Here is an 18941-nt window from a genome sequence, read left to right as displayed (position 1 = left end):
AATTAAGAAGGCGCCTCTAGCCAGGGAAGGGATTCTCACTAGGTGCGGGGCCCTCTTAGGTGTGGGGCCTGATTCAGGGGAATAGGCCTAAAGCCCTGGTCACCCAGCAGGAGGGGAAAAAAACCTCACTGTAGTTCACCCAGACAAAGGGTAGTCAAGGACATTGAGCTCCAGGGCTTTGCAACAAAGCAACGTATTTCCAGGAGGTCCCACTGAGATTTGAACTCCGATTACAGGATTCAGAGTCCTGAGTGCTGCTAATTACACCATGGGACCTGCTGCTAGTCACTTTTCTGGACCCCTGTGACTCTCAGCTGGCTGGTTTGCACTCTGCACTTATTGCTTCCCACCAGCGGCTTCCTCTCGCAGGACTCTCTCTCCTCCATCGACTGTGGTCCTGCACTATCAGATCCATGGGTCCTGCCCTGAGTCACCTCATCCCCCTGCTTTGTCTCCATTCCCTGCAGGCTGCAAAAATGTTAGGGGAGGCCACCCCTCCCTTCACTTGGTGCTCCCGCTCAAATCAGCCAACTGCAGCCTCATCTCCTAGAACTCGTTTGATCCAGTCATACAGTCACACAGTCACAGGCTGACTAGCTCCCCAGCCTGGATGCTCTTGTGGAAATCCCACAGGCAACATTGCAGGACGTGGCACCGTTGGTTTCTTTAATGTTGCGGTGTTTGCCCAACTGCCAGAACAGAGCCGCCAACTCCTCCCTCACTGACTCCCACCAATCCCCCTGGTTGCCATAGGACCCTCTGATGCTTTCCTGTTCTGCCAACACCGCCAGGCTTTGCCTCCCTGCTCCTTTATCTTGCAAGCTCTGGATGTTCAGCTTCCAAAATCCTCTGCCCTGGGTCAGGGAATTGCCCACATTGAGCACATGGTGAGAACTGCGGGATCCAAACTGTCCATTGGCACCACCCTGCACTGGGCTGTCGACGTGCTCTCCTTCACAGAAATCCAGTCAATGTGACTCCTGGCCTGTCCCCGCAGAAAGGTGTATCCCCTCTGTGGCTGGTGTGAGCTTGGATCAGAGGAATAGGAGGTTACTGCCCGCCCTCCACTGGTTCCACTACAGAGAAACAAGTCCTCTAAGCCGACCTTGCTACAGACCTGCGCCAGCTAGTGCTCATCATAAAAAAGTTTCCTCTGATGGTTGGGAAAACAGGACCAGTGGTCCTCAGGCCAGCTGGAACAATTGAAATCCCCCCAACACCAAACACCGTGCAGTCCAGAGGAAGGGAGCCAGTTCCTTCCATTGATCTTTTCTTTCACACCTTAACTGGGGACGATAAACACTAATATAGAGTAACCAGTGCCATGGAGCACAAAGTCCACCAGTAATTAGGTACCTAGTCAGAGCTCCACCACCTTCTGTACTCGCACCATGGATGTGAAGAACAAGACTCCAACCCCATCATTCTTCCCTGGCCTGGAGGACCAGAAAGACAGGCCCTTTCTCCAATCACCGTCTGCCCATCAATGTACCCTGAAGTCATTAATGTGCATTTCCTGAATGCCCACCATGTCTATGTCCAGCTGCTCCAAGGAACTGAACATCAAGTGCCTCCTCCTGGGCCCCCAGATCCCTTCTGCCTTCCACATGGCCACTTTCACAGATGTCCCTTCCCTGGTACTGTCCTCACTCAGCTGTACAGAGGAGCTTTCATCCCCAGTCCCTGCCCATCACCCCTTCTGGCACTATTCCCACTGCCTCACTTTATTCCTGCCATATTTGGTCAACCAATAAGTCATATGGGAAAGACAGATCCCATCCCTCATTGTTAAAGGTCAGGTGGGCCAACTAGGGGCAGAAGCCCACAGTCTGTTGTCTGGCTTGGGAGCAGGGGCTCATGTCAGCTAAAGGCTCTGCTACTGCTTCCAGGAAAGAAGCCAGCCCGGCACAAAGAGGGATGAAAGGGCCTGCCAAAGCCCAGGTTTGAACCAGGAACCTTTAGATCTTCAGGCTAACACAGCTGCATGACATTTCTTTGGCCTGTTGCTTCTCTGCCCGGGATGTTTTTGCAGCAGTTGCACACAAAAAGGACGTCATTGTGAGCGGCCCATGAAGACAAGACTCGCTTTGGCCTGCCTTGCTCAGCTTGACTTGCTGCCTCACCCCGTTCCTGCCCTAGTGCCTGGGTCAACCTGGTGGCAGAAGGGAAGGGCCAGTGGTGCAGGGAGGAGGTTGAGCTGGACCCTGAGCTAGACAAGACCCTGGTGGTTGGATTTTTTTTCTTGAACTTCTTTAGACGGCTGAAGCTTAAATTGCTTAGAAATAAAAAAAAGCCCCATAGGCCAACAGAGCTTTGAGAGAAATAGCATTTATATTATCTTTAGAGCTTGATGTGTTAGCATGAGGTTTTTCCAGGAGGGGGCTATTTTGTGATCTATATTCACCTAGCTGTTTGGTTTCATGTGTTGTCGGTATGAGTGAGTTGCTGAGGCAAGGCTTGCATAATGTAGAAAATAACTTACCGATATCGTTTTGAGTTTCATTTTTTTTCTTCATGCATCATTTCATTTCCAAAGGAAGGAATTAGAATAACTAGTCCCCATATTTTCTGTGTTAATATAGAATGGTACAAAGAGGTTATTCATACTGGCCTGTCTGGTTATTCTAGATGACCTTATGCAGCAGAGCTCATTAGCCATTAATTCTTTCACCCCATGATTTCCTGTAAGGCCAGAGTGGGTCAGACCAACGGTCCGTCTAGCCCAGTGTCCCATCTCTGACATTGGGCACGACAAGAGCTTCTGGTGGAGCGCACAGAACAGGACAAGCTGGAGTGATCCACCCTCATCTTCCACTCCTGGTCTCTGTGTAGTCAGAGATTTAGGGCTTCCCTCAAGCGTGGGATTGCATCACTGACCAACTTCACTAATAACTCTCGAGGGACCTAGTCTGTATTAACGTCTTTCATTCTCGGTGGAAGCCAGTTCTACCTTTCGCCCTCACAACGTACCATGGCAAGGAGTTCCCCACATGAATGTCATCAGGCGGCTTGCCCTTCCCCCACCTTTACTGCATGGTGGGAAAGGGTAAATAACATTTCGTGCCTCACTTTAGCCCATTCATTCCTGGCTTCACAGACCTCTCACATAGTGGTTCTCAGCCTTTCTTTACCAGGGGCGCCTAAAATTAAACACACAGCCCTGCGGATCCCCAACCAGGGGTGAAGCTGGGGGGGGGCACATGGGGTCACCTGCCTCCCCCCCCCCACGTTCTGCCTTCCATTGTGCCATGCTCCCTGAATGCTAATGTAACAGGGCAGAGCAGTGGCGCGTTTCCTTGGCTAGCTCCTGCCTGCTCCTGGAGTCAGCGGCTGTGAGGCAACCCTTACTGATGGCAGGGGGCGAGCTCTCTTCTGCAGTGATACTGCCATTGTTTGTTGTGCCCCCTCTCCCCCACAAACAAGGCAGGCAGGCTTGGTGGCCTACTGAGCAGCCACTGAATTTGGGGTAGTGCAGACACAGCATTGTGCAATTCGACGGTATTGGCCTCCGGGAGTTATCTGAGAGTGCTCCAATGTGACCACTCTGGAGAGCACTTTCAACTCCAATGCACTAGCCAGGTGCACAGGGAGAGCCCTGGGAATGTTTTCATTTCATTCCCTGTTTTTTGGAATAGGGAGGCCTAGAGATATTCAGGCTGCCTGCAAAGGCCTAGACTTTATCACTTAGCTAGTGACAGGGGTATAAAACAAAGACCCAAAATCCCAGTCTGCCTGTGTCTGGGCCTTCTCTCCCTCGGAGAGTCTGAGCCTTGTTCGTAGGCGAAGGCCTTTGGCTAAGCAGCAGGGGCAGCCATAAGCTGGGAAGCGAACGGTCCCATCCTCATCTCCCAAACCCGCCACACTGAACTAAGGTGGGGTTGGGCTGTTAGCCAGACGATCCTGTCCCGATAGTGCCCATCACCAGCAGATAACGAAACAGATCTTAAGAGAGCATCCGGTCTGGCACAAAATCCCTTCTCAATGGTTGTGATTGTGAAACCCTCATTTCTGTAGGGTTTATCTTTCTGGCCCCCACTTTTCTATTGTCAATCTGTCTGGTTCTCTAATTGTTTCTGTCTGCTGCCGAGTTAATTTTGCTGGGTGTAAGTTAATTAGGGGAGTGGGATATAATTGGTTAGAGAATTCTGTTACGATTGGTTAGTCACATTTCAGTAAAATGATTGGTTAAGGTCTAGCTGAGAATATTACTGTATAAACTGGGGTCAAACAGGAAGTGGAAGGAGAAATTGGAATCTTGCTAACGGGGGGGGGAAGGGAACAGGAATGGGGAACGTGGAACAGGGACACAGGCAAGGCTCTGCGGTGTCAGAGCTGGGAAGGGGGACACTGGGGAACAGACTCTATCAGTCTATAGAGATAAGCCCGACTGCTGTGAAATGCTTCGGAATCTGCTTGCTTGGAAACTAACCGCAGTAAACATCCCTTTGTCTGCTACGCGTGCGCTTGTTTCTTTTCCCTTTGGGCCTTCAAGCGAGCCGGTGACCAGCAGAGCACCAAGAGCCTAGGCCATGAGGCAAGAGGTGGCTGAGGCAGCGGCCTGCCAGGGAGCTCTCTTGCTGCCTGGGCTGAAGGCAAGAGGCAGGCCTGGGCGTGGCGAGGGCCTCCTGTCCTGGAATGAGGCTGCAGTGCTTCCTGGTCCCCTTTTCCCACCCACACCGGCAGGCGGCTGCTGCGGGAGAACACGAGGGAGGCTCTGGGGGCGCTAGGCAGCGCTGTGTGTGTGGCTGTCAGGGGAAAGAGCCGAGGCTCCCGACTCGACCTGCCATTGACTCGCGTGGCTCTGCGCGCCGTCAGCCGGGGCGGGGCGGGCCAGGCTGCGGACGTGACTCAGGCTTGGGCCGCATGGCCGCGCTTTCCTGACGAGGCATGAGGCAGGCCAAGAGCTTTGCACAGCGTACAGGGAAGTGGGAGGGAGGCGTCTTTGAGCCGATGTGTCTCGTCCACTTCTCCCTTGCTCCTTGGGCGGAGGCGGGAAGGGAGTGAAATGTTCCCAGCTGAAGGTTTTGCGCTCGGCCTTGAGGATTAAGCCTGAGCCTCCAGCACGGCTGCTGGGAGATGGGCTTTTGCAGCACGGCCCCCACACTCTTGTAGGCAGCAGGTGAACCCACTGTGTCCAGGAGGGAGCCACCTGGTTACTCCTTACAGGCTGACCTTACCCCCCTTCCAGCCCCAGATTCGCTCCCTAATCATCCTACTGCTGCTCAGAGCCACAGCCGTGGAGGTGCTGAAGGAGGGAGGGGTGACACTAGGGTGGGGTTCTTCTCTAAAGACGGCTGGCAGAAAGGTGGTGCTCAGCTCTGTCCGTTGCCTCGCTGCCAGGGGATGCAGACATTTCTGTAAGGCACATAAAGGGGCTATTTAGTGTTGAAGCAAAGGTGAGGAATGTGCATTTATGAGAGGGAATTTCCATCTCTTCCACAGTTGTACATCAGGGCTCCAGTGGCCTAATGGATAAGGCATTGGCTTCTGAAGCCAGAGATTGTGGGTTTAAGTCCCGTCTGGGGTGAAAATCTGCTTCTTTCCTGTATATTGCAAGGAAACAGCCTTATTTTGAAGCTGGGAGATGTTTTTTTGTTTGAGCACAAAGTCCTGGATCTTGGGAACAATCACCAAGGATATTAGAAGGCTCAGTCTGGTGACCTAATGGATGCAACCCCCACCCCCATCCCAGGGCAGTCCCATCTGAGAGCCAGGATCCATGGAGCAACATTCCCCTCCTGCCCTGACAGGTGGGCTGTGCAGATGATGGTGTAGGGCAGCAGGATGGGAGGTTGCACTAGCGCTGCCTGGGCTGTATCTGCACCAAGGATAAATGGAGGGGGTCATGCAGCCTGTGCCTGACACTCCCCAGTGCTACATTCACTCCAGGAACAAGTCAAATCCTGCGCCAAGGGTGGTGAATTCCCATGTGAGCACACAGTGTCCCTGTCCACCACACATGCTGCACACACATCAACTGCAGCAAAAGAGACACAAACTGCACACTGAGGAGACAGCTGGTTTGTTTCCAGGTTGCTTTTATTTCCAAAGGTACTGACGTGTGGTCTCTCTTCTTTTTCCGTGGGCAGAAACGCAATGGAGGAGAATCTCACATCCCTGAGCTGCCAGGTGACAGTGGCAGGAAGAAAACGCACTGCAATTAAATTTAAAAAACACTCATAAATAATTTAACAATGAGAAGTAATTAAATAAAAAAAAATCCAATGGACACACATGCTGGTGGCTTGTTCCCACCCCAGAGAGCGAAGGGCAGGGAGTGTGTGAAAAGCAGGTGGTTAAGTCTGAGGGAGCATATTCATATTTCGTACAAGTTAAACAAATTATAGCAGACAGCTACAAAATACTCCATTTGGTAACATCAATACAGAATATATAAATCTACAAGCAATACAGCCATACACAGCTAAGACAGGGTGTCCACTTAATACCAGAGTTCCCACGGTCAAATAGCTGGAAGTGCCTTCACAGTCACTGCTAAACGAAACAATATTGTGCAGAACCAAGAGCAGCCCTGCTGTGCCGTTAGGAAGCCTGCAGGAGACTCAGCAAATCAATCTATGATTCTGTGCTTCTGCTTAGTAGTTACCAAGTGTGCTCAATGAAAGGGTGGGTGGGCACCCAGCCAGCCAGTAGCTATAAAATCCCTCTAAGGCCTGGTCTACACTATGACTTTAGGTCGAATTTAGCAGCGTTACCTCGATTTAACCCTGGACCCATCCACATGATGAAGCCCTTTTTTTCAACTTAAAGGGCTCTTTAAATCAATTTCTTTACTCCACCTCTGATGAGGGGATTAGCACTGAAATCGGCCTTGCTGGGTCGAATTTAGGGTAGTGTGGACACAATTCAACGGTCTTGGCCTCCGGGAGCTATCCCAGAGTGCTCCATTGTGACCGCTCTGGACAGCATTCTCAACTCAGATGCACTGGCCAGGTAGACAGGAAAAGGGTCGCAAACTTTTTAATTTCATTTCCTGTTTGGCCAGCGTGGCGAGCTGATCAGCACAGGTGACCCTGCAGAGCTCATGAGGAGCTCATCAGCATGATGTGCACTTTGCCCAGCCCGTACTTTGTGAGAAGTCTATGACCATGTCTATGTCCTCATCACTCTCGTCACCGCACTGCTGTTGCCTCCTTGCCTGGTTTTGCTTTTGCAGCTTCTGGTTCTGCACTGAGAAAAGGCGTGAAACAATTGTCTGCTGTTGCTCTGATGGAGGAAGGGGCGACTGACAACATAGCTTACAGGGAATTAAAATCAACAAAAGGGGTGGCTTTGTATCAAGGAGAAACACAAACAACTGTCATACAGAATGGCCCCCTCAAGGATTGAACTCAAAACCCTGGGTTTAGCAGGCCATTGATTTCACAAAACAAATCAAGTCAATTTCTTGTTTTGATTCATCTAGCTTTTACATCTTAGGCTGGTAGCAAATGGTGCAGTATAACTGTTAGTCATCATCATCTCCTAGGTGCTTGGCAGAAGATGGGAATGACCTGGCTGAGTCACTCCTTTGTCTGCCCAGGTGCCCCAACTGATTTCACTAAGATCAGCAAAAAGAGCACCTAGGATGATTATGGCTACTAATCATAACACACACCTTCTGCTGCCAAAAGGCAATGAGCTGCTGCTGTGTAGCAATGCAGTCCCATGTCTGCCAGAATCCAGGAGACGTACGTTGATGGTGAGCTGAGCGGGCTCCATGCTTGCCGGGGTATGGCGTCTGCTCAGGTAACCCAGGAAAAAAGGTGTGAAATGATTGTCTGCTGTTGCTTTCATGGAGGGAGGGAGAGAGAGGGGGATCTGATGTCATGTACCCAGAATCACCCACGACACTGTTTTTGCCCCATCAGGCATTGGGATCTCAACCCAGAATCCCAATGGCGGAGACTGCAGGAACTGTGGGGTAGCTACCCACACCTACCCAAATTGCAACGCTCCGGATGTCGACGCTCGCCTCGGTACTGTGGACGCAGTCCACTGACTTAATGCACTTAGAGCCCTTTGTGTTGAGACACAAACAATCAACTGTATAAAAACAATTTCTAAAAAACTAACTTCTATAAATGTGACCTAATTTCATAGTGTATATAGACCCCAAGACACTTGATCACAGCCTTGGATAGGCTAAGAGACTACTTACACTTTGGACTGGTCTACACTGAGGCAGGGGGGTGTCAATGTAAGATACACAACTTCAGCTACAGGAACAGTGTAGCTGAAGTTGATATATCTTATTTTGGATTATCTCCTGTTCTCACAGCACAGGATTGACAGCTGTGGCTCCCCCATCCACTCCACTTCTATCTCTTATCCTAGTAAAGTTTCAGAGTCAACAAAAGCACATTTGGGGATTGATTTATTACATCCAGACAAAACACAACAAACCAAAGCCCAAGCAATCAATTGTCACCCACCAACCCAGGGGATAGTGTGAATATACTCTTTGATCAAGGGTCAACTAAAACATATTTGGGTATTGATTTATTATATCTAAACAAGACACAATAAATCAAAGCCCAATAGACCAATTATTATTACCCCTAAGTCAGTGGGAATATATCCTTTGATCTGAGCTCTAAAGAACCAAGCATCAATGCTGACACCCTTGGATGTTACACAGCACCTCTGCCCCCACCACTTTTTACCTTGCCATGACGAGCTCCCGGACACGCACCAAACACCATTCACATGACTTTGAGAACTAGGTAACTCTAAGTGAGGATCACTTCACAGAAATGACGCCAATGGAGAACTTCAAAGCAAGAACTATTAAGGCACAATTCTGTTCAAAGCCAGAGAAGTCTTTCAGCCTCCTTCCTCTTGCTGGTTTCTCTACACTCCTAGTTTGCACAAACCCACCCACTGACCTGTGACTAGCAATCTCTCACGCTAACTCTTATAGGAAAACAGGCCAAAGAAAGTGTCTGCAAGCGCTATACCGCAGCCCCAATGCTCTTTTCGGTTCCTTCCCACAGAACTTTTGCTCCATACCAGTCCAGTTCCTTGCTGTTGCTTGTCTAACCCCTGCATGCATGTGCTATACGTACCCTGAGCTGATTCCTGACTTTTGTGCTCAATACAGCCTTGCCTGTCTGTGTCTTTGTGGTGCAATGGGTCAGTGCGTTCAGCTGTTAATTGAAAGGCTGGTAGTTTGAGCCCACCCAGGGACTGTGATAAGCCTGTCTTGCTTCCCTGAGGTCTATGGGGAGCCTCAAAGGTCCTGTTTTGCTGCCTCTTGGCCTCAGTGCTTTCAGCTGGTGGCCCGAAGAGCAGGCTGGATGCCATTCAGAAACCCATCTCCCAGCAGCCGTGCCAGAGGCTCAGGCTTAATCCTCAAGGCCGAGCACAGAAACTTTCAGCCGGGAACATTTCGCTCCCTTCCCGCCTCCGCCCAAGTGGCAAGGGAGAAGCGGACGAGACACGCCGGCTCAAAGATGCCTCCCTCCCACTTCCCTGTACGCTGTGCAAAGCTCTTGGCCTGCCTCATGCCTCGTCAGGAAAGCGCAGCCAGGCTGCCCAAGCCTGAGTCACGTCCGCAGCCTGGCCCGCCCTGGCTGATGGCGCACAGTTGGGAGCCTCGGCTCTTTCCCCTGACAGCCACACACACAGCGCTGCCTGGCATCCCGAGAGCCTCCCACACCAGCAACCGCCTGCTGGTGTGGGTGGGAAAAGGGGACCAGGAAACACTGCAGCCTCATTCCGGGACAGGAGGCCCTGGCCACGCCCAGGCCTGCCTCTTGCCTTCAGCCCAGGCAGCCAGAGGTGCCAGGGAGCTCCCTGGCAGGCCACTGCCTCAGCCACCTCATGGCCTAGGCTCTTGGTGCTCTGCTGGTCATTGCCTCACTTGAAGACCCAGAGGGAAAAGAAACAAGCCCATGCATAGCAGAGGATGGTTTTGATCCATCAACTTCTGGGCCCAGCATGCTCCCACTGTGCCACTCTGCTGGCTTTTAACTTGCTTGCTACCCAGCTGCCACTATCCGGATTAGTGCCTTACAAGCTCTCGCACTGGCAGGCAGCTGTGCAGGCTGCAAGGCAGCTGCCCTGTAACAGGATTTTACAGCTTATAGAGGGTAAAAGGGATCTATTTGGGGTTTGGACCCCATTGGGAGCTGGGCAGCCGGTTTAAGATCGGGTGGCGTAAGGAATACATAATCTGCAATAGCCCCGACTGGGGGTAAAGAGCTTCGGTGTGTGGAAGGGTGCAGGGTTAATTCGGTTTAACACTGCTAAATTTGGTATAAACACATAGTGTAGAGCAGGCCTAATGGAGATCTCTGGAAAACAGACGTCATTGCTTTAAGAGCGGATTGCTTACTGTGTACATCTCTTCTGAAGCACGTCAGCACCTTCGGCTCTTGCAATGCCTGCTGCTTGTGCGTAACTGTTCCGATGCATCATTCCTACGGAGCCAGTTCCAGTTTGTTAGTCCTGCCTCTATGAGAACGAGCTATGGAAGAAATATCTGACTGGCTGAAGGGGTGTTCCTCTGTTAGTTAGAAGAAGTGATTGGTGAAATTCGGGAAGACGTTTATTTGTAACAGAAGCTAAAGAGGGCATTTAAAAAAGTTTCTTCATACGTTAGGTGCCACAATGAGACATGCATACAGTGTGCTGTTTGTCAGTCTCGCTGTCTCTGTGATCATAGGGAGATTTGATATATTAAATTACACATTGTAACCACTAAATATAGGCACTCTAGACGTTAGACTATAGCCGTGGGAGGTTGTTTTAACACAAAGTGCTTGGTCTCCCTAACTACGAGGATGAGTTAAAGTGCTTTTTCCTGAGTGTAAAGCAAGTAAGCAGTATTGCTTTGATGCAGTTGTTCTCTGTTATTGATGATTTTTCTTTCTTCCCTCTGGGGGGTAGAAGGGAAAGAACACAGACTGTATAAATTATTTTAAAAAACATTTTTTGAAGTTGGTGTTTTAACTTTTGTTTCTGATGTGTATATTTAGAGAAGGGATGTAGTGACTGTAACTAATATTATTGCTTCTGTATTGTGGGAGGATGTGGGTATTTTTCAGCGAGTTTTCTAATAGCATGAGAGAAGAAAATGCAGTGTAAAAATACAACAGTTTTTATTTAAACAGTTGCTTAATTGAACCTCTAATTGCTTGAACTTCTAAGTCCACCTTTTAATGCAGTGTCCTTCTCTTTTGTCCTCCCTCATTCTAGTTTAAAGTAATAGGCTCATGGATATTAATTCTGCAAGTGCTCTCCACTTTCCACTTTTTCTTCTTTTCTCCACCCTCTCCCCCGTTTCGAGTAGCCCCTATTTCTACCCCTAATGCTCTGCCAGTTCGTTGGTATGCAACTTTCTCGGAGCCTCTCTGAGCCCTTAGTACAGGCTGTAGGGTGGAAGTGGGGGAGGAGAAAATGGGACCCACAGAACCCCTGGCAGGTAAGGGGACTGGGAGAGCTTGGTTTGGGAAGGAGGGAGGAATGGGGGAGAAGAGGCAAATAGGGGTGCACACAGTCTCTACAGTGGTGGAGAGAATGGGGGCCCTGAAATGAAGCGAGGGGATAAGTGGAGGTACACAAGACCCCCTAGTCCTATGGAGATTGGAAGAACCTGGCATGGGGGGAAGGGAGGGCACACAAAGACCCCGGCATGGGGGAATAGAGGAAACACAGAGTCCCTGCCATGGGGAAGTGGGTGTGAACAGAGCCTTTGGTGTGGGAAGAAATGTGGGGAACTTGGTATGGGGAGAATAAGGGTGCAGAGATTCTCTGGTAAGGTCTGAGACTGGGGGAATTTCAGGGAGTCCCTAAAAAGAGTGGGATGGGAGAGGGCACATAGGGAGCTTGTGGGAGGGAACTGAGGGGTGCTAGGAGCCTCTGGGGCGGGCAATAAACTCGACCTGTACAAACTACAAAGTGTGCTCCCCCCACTGCTGTGAAGAACGTGGCCATCTGCTGACAAAAAAGCTGTTTGCAAAAGGTACGATCCATTTTCTTTCGTGACCACTTGTTTTAAAAAACGAATCATTACGACGTTAATCAGGGTAGCCGGGGACTGGCAGTAGGGAGGGTGTCTGTGCAGGAGAAATGGCCGGCGCTTAGCTAGAGACGTGCTTTCGAAAGAGATTGTTGGAGGACGATTTTTACAAGGTTTTCTTCCAATCAGGCACCGAATAGGCGGGATTGCTTGAATGCAGCTGCTGTCTGGCGCTGATGCCCGCTGCTTCTTCCCGCTGGAGAAGCAGGAGGGAGACAGCATAGACTTGCGGGGGGGGGGAGGGGTTGTATTAAACCAATGAATGCAAAAGCTTTAAAATATGACTTTTTAAATTATGCTTTGGGAAGTTTATAACAGCTGGTTTTGTTTCTAAATCTATAGAATACTTAGTTTTTCTATGCGTTGTTGTGAGGGGTTTGCTCACTCAGCCTTTCTTTTTATTTGTTTGTGGTGAGGGATTTTGAAAACCAGTTTAGAAATCAGTGGGAATTGAGTGTCCAGATCACTTGTATGGCTTTGAAAATTCTCCTACAGGCAGCTTTAAGCTTTTGCCTTTTCCCACTTTTCAGGAGAAAGAGACTGTAGTTAAATACCTTTTACACCTCTACAGATTTTTACCGAATACTCTCCAGGGAAGCAAACGTGTACAGTACATGACTCCAATGGCAGCTCTCTCTAGCTTTCATTCAAGACTATTTGGCTAGGCTCACTAACAGTTATTGATATTTAGATTGCTATGAATTATGGGTGCTGTTGTTTCAAGGGGGAAAATCGTGGCGATATGATTGCAAAACTAGAGACTTGCTGTCTCCTGGATACACCGTGCACAGCGTTGAGGAATTGTGCTGAGAGCAGCAATTGAACCAAATCCTGCTGCTCGGCCTCTGCTTTGCAGCATTTAAATGGTTGAGGTCAGGGCCGCCCAGAGGATTCCGGGGGCCTGGGGTCTTCGGCGGCGGGGGGCCCCACTTTGGCGGTAAGTCGGCAGCGGGGGGCCTTCCGTTCCGGGACCCGCCGTCAAAGTGCCCCAAAGACCCACGGCGGGGACCCCCCTCTGCCGAATTACTGCCGAAGCGGGACCCGCCGCCGAAGTGCAGACCCCACCGCGGGTCTTCGGGGCACTTCGGCGGTGGGTCCCGGAACAGAAGGACCCCCCCCCGCCGCCGAATTACCGCCGAAGATCTGGCTGCACTCCGGCGGCGGGTCCCGCTTCAGCAGTAATTCAGCGGCGGGGGGTCCTTCTATCCCGGAGAGGAAGGACCCCCCGTCAGCGAAGACCGGGAGCGAAGAAGCTCCGGGGGCCCGGGCCCCGCGAGAGTTTTCTGGGGCCCCCGGAGCGAGTGAAGGACCCTGCTCCAGGGGCCCCGAAAAACTCTTGTGGGGGCCCCTGCGGGACCCGGAGCCTGGGGCAAATTGCCCCACTTGCCCCCCCCCCGCGCGGCCCTGGTTGAGGTTGCACTAGTAGGATGTAGGGGCACCGAGTTTCCACTATGCTGGGGGGCTGCCCCCCCCCCGGGCTGCTCCCAGGCCCCACCCCTTCCCTTTCCCCAATGCCCCACTCCCGCGTCCAACTCCTCTCCCTCCCTCCCTGTCAGCGGGCAGGAGGCGCTGGGGGAGGGCGTGGAGGGGGCGGGGGCTGCTGCTGGGCACTAATGACCCATCTGGTTTTTCCCCCCCGGGATGCTCCAGTCTCGGAGCAGCCAGAGGCGGCGCCTGCCCCCGGTCACGTGACACGCGAAGTCTCTAGTGCCGAGGAACCGGAGAGAACCAGCCGCAGCCCCGGGCGGGCAGAGCTGCGCCGGGCCGCGCTCCGCCTGCGGGGAAACGGGCGCGGCGCCGGCACCGGCACGTGCTAGAGCAGAGCCTGTGAGAGGCGGGGCAGGTTCAGGCAGTAACAGCGAGAGGGTTTGATTGGTCGGTAGGAGCTCCGCATGCTAATGAGGAGGCGTGTTTCTGTAAATAGCGACATAAACCTCTTCTAATGGCCAGGGGGCTAAAGCTGTCTCGAGTGTGCTTCATGACATGGGCACCTGCAGGGCCGGCTCCAGAGCCCAGCGCGGCAAGCACCCGCCTGGGGCGGCCCTTTCCCGGGGGGGCGGCAGGCTGGGCCGGCGGACCTGCCGCAGTCATGCCTGCGGGAGGTCCACCGGAGCCCCGGGCGCCGCGGCCCACCCGCCGGCATGACTGTGGAGGGTCCGCTGGTCCCGCGGCTCGGCTGGACCTCCCGCGGGCATGCCTGCGGCAGCTCCAGCAGAGCCGCCGGACCTGCGAACCGCCCGCAGCTGCGGGAGGTCCAGCCGAGCCGCGCGACCAGCGGACCCTCCGCAGTCATGCCCGCGGGAGGTCCGCTGCTCCCGCGGCTCGGGGGTGCCTCCCGGGCATGACTGCTTGGGGCGGCCAAATTTGTAGAGCCGCCCCTGGGCACCTGGCTTTAGATTTGTGTCCTTTACTTCGCTGGGGGTGAAACCCGCTGTATGAAAACACTCACCGTGGGGTAAAAGCGTGTGCGCATTACTGTGGGTTTGTAGCCGAATAAAACTGTGTTTTCAGGGATTGTTTCTAAAATTTGTGATTAAGAAGTGTAGGCTCTTTGAGCGCAGATGGGGTGAGTAGTCTCTTGGCTTATCCAAGGCCATGATCAAGTGTCTTGATGTTTTTGGTCTTTTGGCCTCAAGATGCAAACCTGGTCTGTGCCTTGGGAACCTGGAGGTAAAAATTATCTAAGTTGAAAGTGTCTGTTTTAGTTAACCAGCAGGAAAGTTATACTGTCTCTTTTAAGTGTGAAGCAAGCACCCCTTGTTGTTTTAATGGAGCTGTTCTTTGCTATTGATGACTTTTCCTGTTTTCTTTTGGGGAAGCCAGCAGAGGGAGAACACGGACTGAGTGGTTAAACTTTGCAAAGCAAATTGAAAAATATGTTTTTGGGTTTTTCTGTTGCATTAATCTGTTTACAATTTTTGCTGATAGTCTGTTTAATGGCAAAACTTACATTTGTTATGATAGGATTTGGAAGAGAAGTAAACCTAGTGTGCAAGTGGTGTTTTAAAGATTTCTAGTTCAGTACTTACTAAAAACATTTTTAATATTCCTTTATGCTGCTATATCTTTTTCTCTTGTAATCTGTGTCAGAATTTAGGTAGGGTCCGGTGTCTGCACGTTCTCTTCCTTTTCCACTTTCTTCTCTGCTTTTCTTTTCTTCCCTTCCCATTTTTTGGGAACCCCTATTTTTACTCCTACTGCTCTGGCAGGGAATGTGCAGTTTTCTCGTGGCCCCAAGCACATCAGACAATCCACCCCGGATCTGAGAGTTGCTGTCTCCTGGCCGTATATTGAGTAGAGGGTGGAATGGGGAGAAAAGCGGCTCACACAGAGCCCCTGCCATTGGGGAGAATGGGGGACCTTGCTATGGGTGGAATCAATCACACAGAACCCCTGCCATGGAGAAAGACTGGGGAACCCTGGAATGGGTGGAGGAGACAATGAAGGGCATGGGGGGGAGGGGTTTGATGAGGGATTTGCATCTGTCAGCATCTCCCATGCCCCACTGGGTGTTTTCCTTCCCATCTTATTTCTTCTCTTTTCTGTTACTTTCTTTTTTTCTGTCTGAGGTGAACGAAAAATCCACACCCCTGAGAGACGTAGCTGAGCTGACCTAAACCCTCCTACAGTAACTCCTCACTTAAAGTCAGCCTGGTTAACGTTTCGTTATGTTGCTGATCAGTTAGGGAAAATGCTTATTTAAAGTTGTGTAATGCTCCCTTCTAATGTTGTTTGGCAGCCGCCTGCTTTGTCTCCTGCTTTCACAAAGAGCAGCCTGTTGCAGTTAGCTGGTGGGGGCTTGGAACCAGGATGGACCGGCAGCCCCCTATCAGCTCCCCACTCCCCTAAGTTCCCTGTGCAGCAGCTGCCTGCAGTTCAGATGTGTCCCTCCCCCCACTGCCATGTGCTGCTCCTGCTCTCTGCCTTGGAGCTGCTCCCCAAGACTCCTGCTTGCTGGGGGAGGGGCTAATGTCAGGGTGTCCCCCTACCTCCTGCTCCTGCACCCCGCTTACCCCATCTTCCATAGAGCAGGGCTCAGGAGGGAGAGAGCTTGCAGCAGCTGGGGTCTCAGCAAGCTGAGCTAATCATCATCACTGTGTATCAGTATTAAATTGTTTGTTTAAAACTTATACTGTGTGTGTGTATATATACACACACACAGTCTTTTGTCTGGTGAAAAAAATTTCCCTGGAACCTAACCCCCTCATTTACATTAATTCTTATGGGGAAATTGGATTCGCTTAACATCATTTTGCTTAAAGTGGCATTTTTCAGGAACATAACTACAAGGTTAAGTGAGGAGTTACAGTATAGACTGCTAGTTGGAAAAGCGAGAGGGGAGAGCACAGACTGAGTGGTTAGGCTTTGTATACTGAATAAAAGAAGGAGTTTTTGTAGTGTACCAGAAATCTAGTTATGAGGAAGGTTAGATATAATAGCTTTATTTAGAAACTTGTATAGCGCTTAGGTGCAGATAGTCTGGTTTTCTTTTTGCTGGGGTGGGTTTTGAGTAAATCATTAATCTGCTTGGTTTCTTTCCTAATCTGAAGTGGATTGAGCATCTAAATCCTTCTACTCCTCCCCCCCTGCCCCTCAAATGTGAAGGGGAACAGCCTCAACCTTTTGTCTTTGTAGGAGAAAGATGCTCTATGTAAATAGTCATGATCCATTTAGGTTAATTCTTATGCTGAATGGCGGTAGGAGAGGGTATAAATCATTTGAGACTCTTGTGCCACTCCCTGTGTGGCCTGTGTTTTTCTTTGTTTTAAAATGAGACTGTCTAGTTTTTATGTAAATCTATTTGGGTGGTTTCACTCATATTTATATTGCTATGAATTTCATGTGCTCTTGTCTCACAGCAGACATGGGGGAAAAAGCCTGTGGCAATGGACTTTGCAAAATTATAGACTAGTGATTCTCAACCTGTGCCCCAATCAGCAGCTGCGGCCGATGTGGCATCCTCAGGGCCATACAGGTAGTATATAGTGTGTGGATTCTGCTCAAATAACACAGAGAAAGTTGCCTATGCAGCTCACAATAGTAAATAGGGTCAGACAAGAAATCTTCTTTCCAAGTGGGAATTGTGCAGGGAGGAACAACAGACCTAGTGCAGCTGTGTTGCCACTGTCTGCTAGCACGGAAATGGTTCAGAATGCCTTGGTTCAAATGGCACCAGTTCTAAAAGTAAGGGTGATTTAGTGCTGTGGTTCTCAAACAGGGGTATCCAATGGTCTTCCAGGGGGTACATCAACTCATCTAGATATTTGCCTAGTTTTACAACAGGCTACATAGAAAGCACTAGCAAATTCGTAACAAATTAAAATTCATACATTGATTTGTTTATACTGTTCTCTATACTATACACTGAAATGTAAGTACAATACTTATATTCAAGTGATTTATTTTTATAAATATTGCATCTGATTATGTAAGCCAGTAGTTTTTAAGTGAGGTAAAACTTGGGGGTATGCAAGAGAAATCAGACTCCTGAAAGGGGTACAGGTGTCTCTAAAGGTTGAGAGCCACTGATTTAGTGCAGGTACCACCGGTAACATAGAACCCTGCAAAAACTTCTAGTGCAGATGAATTTGAGAGCAAGCCAGAGAGAAACAGCTGCGGATCATGCTAGAAAGGGCTGACCCGTCCGGATTGTCTGTGCCTGACAAGCTGTCATGTGGTACGGAAGAGCCTGTGAGAGGTATGGCAAAGCAAGAGGGTTTGATTAGTTGCTAGGAGCTCCACATGCTAATCAGGAGGTGTGTTTCTGTAAATAGCGACATAAACATTTTCTAATGGCCAGTGTTCTAAAGCTGTCTCAATTGTGCTTTAATGAAATGGGAACCTGGGTTTAGATTTTTGGTCTTTAATTCGCTGGGGGTGAAACCCCTTGTATGAAAACATTCACCATGGGAAGAAAGCTTGTGCACATTAGCCTGGGTGTGTAGCTGAGCACAGCTTTATAAGACTATACTTTCAGGGATCATTTCTATAGTTTGTAACTAGAGAATTGTGGTTGAAAGTGTTTGACCTTGCTAACCACAATGAAGTGTTAAAGTGTTCTTTTCTGAGCATGAAGGGAGTGGACAGTGTTGCTTTAATGCATCTGCTGTCTGCTATTGATGACTGTTCTTGCTTTCCTTTTAGGAAACTGAGAAGAAGAGAACACAGACTGAGTGGTTAGTCCTTATAAAACAAATTTAAAAATAAATGTTTTGGTTTTCTTTTCTGTCATCTGAACTTGCTTAAAGCTGTTGTTTAGTGGAAAGTCTTAATTTCTTTTGGTAGAATTTGGAAGAAAAGTAAAGGTAGTGTGAAAACTGGTGTTTTAAAGGTTTCTAATTCAGTTCTTACTGAAAGTTTTTTAAGTTTTCTTTATGCTGCTCTCTCTTTTTTTTCTTGTAATCTATTTCAGAATTTAGGTAGGGTTCTGTGTCTGCACGTTCTCTTCCTTTTCCACTTGCTTCTCTCTTCTTCCCTTCCCATTTTTTAGGAAGCCCCTATTTTTTACTTCTTCTGCTCTGGCAGGGGGTACGCAGTTTGCTCTTGGCCCCAAGCCCATCAGACAATCCACACAGGATCTGAGAGTTGCTGTCTCTTGGCCATATAGTGGGTAGAGGGTTCTAAAGCTGTGTCAGGGTATGTCTACACTATGGGATTATTCCGATTTTACAGAAACCGGTTTTTGGAAACAGATTATATAAAGTCAAGTGAATGCGGCCACACTAAGCACATTAATTTGGCGGTGTGCGCCCATGTACTGAGGTTAGTATCGATTTCCAGAGCATTGCACTGTGGGTAGTTATCCCATAGCTATCCCATAGTCCCTGCAGTCTCCCCCACCCATTGGAATTCTGGGTTGAGATACCAGTGCATGATGGGGCAAAAACAGTGTTGTGGGTGATTCTGAGTAAATGTC

At 49.9% G+C, this 18941-nt stretch overlaps 1 non-coding gene and 2 pseudogenes across 1 annotated transcript; all 3 read left to right on the top strand.

Moving 5' to 3' along the window:
- The first annotated feature begins 10727 nt into the window (after positions 1-10727).
- Positions 10728-10917, top strand: LOC123360611 (annotated as a pseudogene).
- A 3780-nt stretch (positions 10918-14697) lies between these two features.
- Positions 14698-14874, top strand: LOC123360613 (annotated as a pseudogene).
- Positions 14875-17986: 3112 nt separating this feature from the next.
- LOC123360618 lies at positions 17987-18203 on the top strand. Its single transcript, XR_006576046.1, has one exon. It is a non-coding gene; the product is annotated as a small nucleolar RNA U3 (small nucleolar RNA).
- Positions 18204-18941: the final 738 nt, after the last annotated feature.

This window comes from Mauremys mutica, unplaced genomic scaffold (assembly GCF_020497125.1).
Source record: "Mauremys mutica isolate MM-2020 ecotype Southern unplaced genomic scaffold, ASM2049712v1 Super-Scaffold_100290, whole genome shotgun sequence".
NCBI lineage: Eukaryota > Metazoa > Chordata > Testudines > Geoemydidae > Mauremys > Mauremys mutica.
Note: the sequence above shows the minus strand (reverse complement) of the source record. Positions and strands in the feature narration are given on the sequence as shown.